Below are 6,416 nucleotides of genomic sequence, written 5' to 3'. Positions count from 1 at the left end.
GATTTGTTCGTCCAAATTTCGAAGGTCCCATCGTGCTTTCTCCATCTTTGAGAAACCTGTATGGTAGATTCCCCCCACTCAGGATAAGGGTCAAACCTGAACCCCCCTACGAGAGGTCATAGATTTCAAAAGCTATTTCAGTCTCAGCAATGAGACACCCAATTTCTTCCCCTTTTCGAAGCTTTAGGCAACCCTATATTTTCCTCCTCTCGTAAAACCCTTTTCGGATTTGTTCGTCCAAGTTCCAAAGGTCCCATTATGGTTTCTCCATTTGAGAAATCCGTATGGTAGATTTCCTATTTAGGTTAAGAGTTAATCCGGAACCTCGCTTCGCGAGGTATCTTCCTTTCAGGTTTGGGTTAAACCTGAGACTCGTTCCAACGAGATTCCTCGTTCTAACGAGATGCTTTCTTCCAATCCCATCATGGTTCTTCCCGTCAAGGAACCCATGCTTTGTATATCCATCCAGGATAGGATTCCACTTGAGCTTTATCTCACGAGGCATGTTTCAAAAATGTCCCATCAAGACCCTCGTGTATTCATTCCTTCATTTCAAATTCATCTTGATATATTTTCGTCCCATCCAGGTTAAGGGCTAAACCTGAATCATTCCGATAAGAGTATCTTGTCTCACCCACGAGACCTGATCAAAATTCTCATTTCCCACCATTTTGGAATTTCCATCTAAAGTCCCATCACGATTTCCTCATTTTCTAATCAATTATATCATCTTCGAGGATTTCGTCTCCCCAAAATCATTCAGGATAAGGTTTCAAAGCCTGAAAAGCCATATTTTCAAAAATAATTCTTCCACACCCAGTTCAGACCTGTTGACTGGGGCAATTTTAAAATTTGGAGTGTTATCTTTGCCACTAAGCTCGGCTTTCAACCGGCTTAGTAGCAAAGAGGGGCATCTGTGAACACCCCAAATTTTCCAAAATTTTGTAAAAATGACCCTTTTGCCCCTAATCCCGTTTTCTGAGAAAATCAAGTCATTTCTTTAGATGTTCTGAATTAAATTCCATAAAGCTATATTCAAAATTAATTCTGGATCCGAATCCAGTACTTTAAATCCATATTTCCTCCAAAAATCTGGATCAAAACCCATTTCTGAAGAAATTTTCTCAAAATAGCTTTTAAATTCTCAGAAAAATTCCCTTTTGTAAATATTTTTGCAAAAACAAAAAACTAGTTTTAACCTTTGTTTTCTCACAAACTTTAGGATTTTATTCTGTAAATACAAAAAAAATGAAAATAAAACAAAAAAACCAAAAAAATGGAAAATTTCAAGAAAAATGAATGAGTTTAAACCTTTTAAAGTTGATTTTGCTAAAAAAATCATTTTTAAACCATTTTTATGAAAACTTTTGTTAAAGGAGCCTCTTTTTGGAAAACCCAAAAATTTTCACAAATAAACCCTTCGAAACCCTTTCTCCACTCTCTCTCTCTCCCGATTTTCTCCACCAAAACCCTAAAGCCCTCCTCTATCGGCAAAACCTCTCTCCCTTTCAGCCTCCATTACCCATCAAAACCACCCATCTTTGCACAAACTCTTCCATCGCCCTTCATCTTCAACCGTCGGCCCATTCCCGAAGCTTCGCCTCCCTCCTTAAGAGGGGCACGACAAGGAAACCCTACGGACCGTCTTCTACCCTACCATCTTCTTCTCCAACACCCGTTATCACCCCCGCACCTCTCTTTCACGAAGGGTTCCAAAGATTTCTTCCCTTCATTTCGAGTTCTGAAGAGAAAACCCTACAGTCGAGCCCCCTTTCCCCTTTTGGCCGCCATTACGGACCGCCTCTCACCCCGGCACCTTCTTCCTCCTTCTCCATCCATTATTGCTACCCCTCTACTACAGCAGGAATCCATCATCTTAAGCCAGTATTCGCCTCTTAGATGATCGATTGGGCAAAAGAGATCAAAATTCCAACAGCCGTTGCAGTTCTCGCAAGCAAGAGGATCTCTGCCGGTTCCATTAAAGGGCCATTGCCCCTTCTCTCTTGGTGGGAATCTCTATAGAAATCGGCAATAGATCTTCCTCAGAATCCGTTTGAAGGAAGGATCAACATCATCCATTCATCCTTCATCGACCTTCCTTCCGGAGAATCCACCTCAAATCGATGCTCCATCTTCTCTCTCCTACAAGGACAAGAAAAAAAGATCTCCCAGCAAATCATTTCCCCTGCAGTCGTCTGTGAGGAATTCAATCCTCTGTCAACAAGGTGATAGCTCTTTCTCTTCCTCTCTTTAACCTTCTCTCAGTTTTTCCCATTTCTGACCCTTACCCCATCGAAGCACCCATAGCAGCGTTGATTTGTTTGTAACAAATCGAGTTGTTTCCGTGCGATATTAACAGAACGACCTCGTTCTAATACTCTTTCATTTAATATGTATTTTTCTTTTATATATATATATATCTCAAAACTATGCGGCATCATGCTTCGTCTCTTGGTTGGCACTCTGCATTTCTATTTATCTCATTTTCGCTTATTACCATTTAAGGTTCCCGCTATTCTATAGTGGTATACCTTACTTTTATGTTTTGTTTCTGGTTGATCATAAGACTGTGCATATTTCTTTTTTTTTTTATTACTTGACCATGTTATTGTTGGAAAATTGATTTCCTATCTTCGTTTGGCCATAGCATTTAGGTTTTATGGTAATCTCTATATCTTGCTGCATCAAAATCATCTCTCTCGCTGCCCTTAATGCTCGGTTTACTTTGATGATTATGCTACTCGTTGCCGTGTCTTACTGTGGCATTTCACTTCTCATTGATTATCAACTGGTAAGTTTTGGCAAGATGTTATGTTATAAAGGGTCTGGAAAGTCCTTCAGGTGTTCTCAAGCAAATACCATACAGCAGTTTGGTAATCTCATCGTGAGCTGTTAAAATTGACATCTGTGAAGGTTGATTCATCCGTCGCCATTTGATTATGTGCGATATGATCACCACAGTACCTGAATATTCTGCATATGTATGTTAGCAACAGATCTGTATGCATCCATTGATAGTGTGATTGCATTCATATGCTAATACCTGTCTATCAATTCAAGCTTGAATGAATGATCCATCTTAACAAGTAAGTTGAGATAAGGAGTTTTGTTGATCCCAAAACTTGGTGAATCGATAACCAGAATGCTACAGATCATGAATAAGCAGCAAGGGTCGGCGCTTGGGAGTAGTCCATTTGAAATGGTAATGGCCATTGGCCATATCTATAAAAGTGCATTGGTCGAGTCTTACAAAGGAGGCTACAATATGTAAGATTGTAGGTCACGATGGAGGTTGTTCTCTTTCGCTTATTCACAAACCATTGAGCGTAATGCTTCTTTACATACCATATGTTCTTTTCTTTTTTTTCTACTTATTGACAACACCATCTATATCATATCTGTTCCTCCGTGATTTATTGTTTCTTTAATGACCATTCACTCATCTTAACATTTACTTATAATTAGTGAGAATTGCTTCATTAACTGATCTGGTTATCACTGTCAACAAGGGCTTCTTCTGATCAAATTCATGGTTTTATCAACATCTGATTCCACTGTAATATATGATCGATTTCATGAAAAGATTTTAGCTACATCTGCTACAGAAATGCTCTGTGTAATGGTATCTGCGGTGAGTTTGATTCAGTCCTAATTAGAGATGGTTTATCACATTGCTGAAACTGCGAATTCAGAATATTAGATGGATCCAACTCTGTCGAAGCCGATTCTTCGTCTAATTGGTTGATTACACTGCGGATACAGGTTTGTGATTTTTCCTTTTTTTTTTCTCTTTTGCGAATTGTTATAAGCTAAACTTATATTGTTCAGAAAATTCACATACTGTGAATGCTTGATGGTATATATGTATCCAGGATGTTTTCTGGTTGATTTAAATACATTAACAATGTTCATAAATCCTTTTGCAATCCACAGTAACTGCATCTAGGTACATCTCTTATCTACTGCCACACATTGTTATCACAGCTGCTACATCCTTTGTTGCATATCACCCATAAACATTGCATAGTTTTATTATATCCTTCTCAATTACAAGCCTTGGCAGCCATTTGTATGAATCTGTGTTGTATGCATCATCGTCATGAGAAAATTAAGAGGTTCGGGTCCTTCCAGACCAATTCGTGGATATTCTGTATACATTACTGTGTGTATTGCCTACTATGAGCTCGATGTTCTATCATGGTTTGAGAATCCTTTGAGGGGCTATTGACTATCCTGGGAACAACTTTTATAAAGAGGGAACCTCCAGAAACCATGTCCAAGCATATTATCAGTGACCATTTTTTTTTTCTTTCTAGAGTCACTTTACCAGGGTCGATTTTGCAGTAATCGAGTCATTGTAAAGTTAACTCTACGATCATCTTGCGGTTGCTAAAGAGAAAATAAATTGATTTATTATGTTGAAGTCTTCTTCACTGGTTAAAAGGATGCCTTGAAATACTAGGGTATTTGATGGGTCAGACTCAGATAAGGGAGCCAATGGAGAATGATACCATCATTGTCATGAAAGAAAAAGACTTGAGCACCATCATGTTAAATTACAGCAATTGGAAGATATCAAGTACCAGATTTTGCCCAAGGAAACTTTTTGTAGCTCTTCTTGATCCCTTTACAGTATTGACAACACACGGCTATAAATCTTTGGATGCCTACAACAGTGTCAAAAACTGTTGAAGGTCTCCCAACAGTCCATTCTCACCACCATCAATCCCATAATCACTGCACCTTAGTTATCCTAGCTACCATCTTAGCACAACTCTCTGCATCACACTCCCCATACCCTTTTCACCAGTACTTTATAACACTCCCACATTCAGCTGCACCTGTATTCACCTGCACTTTCTTTGTCACAGCACACTATTCACTATGATAGCAGCCACTTTATTGGTAGCATGGTATATTGCACATGTGCTCCAATACCTATATACATGTATGTTTGCATATATATGTATTCTCATCCTCATAAAGCATCATATGTGCATTCCTTTTGATGTTCTCTCATTTAACACTCAGGTAATATCGGATACATTCTAGTACTATCATAACATCTGAATTTCTCTCCATACTTGGTGTTTTGTCATATAAACCTTATCTTGCAAGGATGTGTGAAATATCGATTTTCTCTCTCAGATTAGGATTTTATCATTTTAATTGATGTAATAACTTGATGAGAATTTACATTTCTTGCTCTAGGTAGAATGAATGAGCATTATAAAATATCATGAATTGTTTGTTTTCATGCATTTTTTCCTTTATTTCTCAAAATTCTCACAATGGTGAAACACGAATGGCATATGCACTATTTCGTAAGAGATAATAAATACTAAGTTGATGATCCACATCAATGGCCATAGTCAGGGTGTGGACAAAACTTAGCATTTTTATCTTTTACAAAATAACACCGGATCCACACTGGATCCATTTTCAAAATTCATCATGTTTTCCTAAAATATTTTCTTCTTTTATCAGAATTTAACTTAAAATTAATTCAAAATATATACCAATGGCCATAGTCAGGGTATATTGAGGGTTAATTTCATTTAAAATTCTATAAAAGCACCCAAAAAGGTATTTTATCCTTCATTTGAACTTAGATATGACTATTATATAATACATTCAATGACCATAGTCAGGAGTGTATTATATCATTAATCTTATTTAAATTCATTTGAAGAATGAAATATGATTTTCAAATCCAATTTCAAACTTATTCAAATTCATTCATCATATAGAATAGAATTGCATTATATTTTCAAATTTTCCTTTTCAAAATTCCAAGTGATTCTTCTTCTTCATTTCTCAGATCAAATCTTTTTCAAATCCAATTCTATCTCATTTCAAGATTCAAAAATTCAATTTCAAAGTCCAAATTGACTTTGAAATTCCAAAATCATTTTATATTCAAAACTTCAAATTTCCATCTCAATTCAAAATGCAATTTCAAAGTTCAATTTAACTTTGAAGTTTCTGATTCATCCTCTGATTCAAAATCAAGTTTTCTTCAAGTTTTAAATCAAAGTCGAGATTGACTCTGAATCTCAAAATCCAAACCTTCCCAAGTTCAATCTGGGTTTTCAAAACCCAGATCCATCTTTAAAAATCCTATTTGGACTTTTCAAAACCCAAAACCAAAGTTAGATCCTAATCTTAGATCTAGATTTCCAAGTATAAATCCAATTCTACTTTGGATCTTAGACTTCAGATCCGAATTCCATTCTAGGATCCAGGAACCTATTCTACTTTGGATCTCAGACTTCAGATCCAAATCCATTCTAGGATCCAGAACCCAATTCCCTTTTGGATCTCAGATTTCAAGATCCAAAATCCATTCTTTAGGATCCAAAACCTAATTCACCTCGGATCTCAGATTCAGATCCAAAATCCATCCTAGGATCCAA

The sequence above is a fragment of the Nuphar pumila genome, chromosome 3, assembly GCF_984573655.1.
Source record: "Nuphar pumila chromosome 3, dmNupPumi1.hap1.1, whole genome shotgun sequence".
NCBI lineage: Eukaryota > Viridiplantae > Streptophyta > Magnoliopsida > Nymphaeales > Nymphaeaceae > Nuphar > Nuphar pumila.
This window is presented reverse-complemented; position numbering follows the sequence as displayed.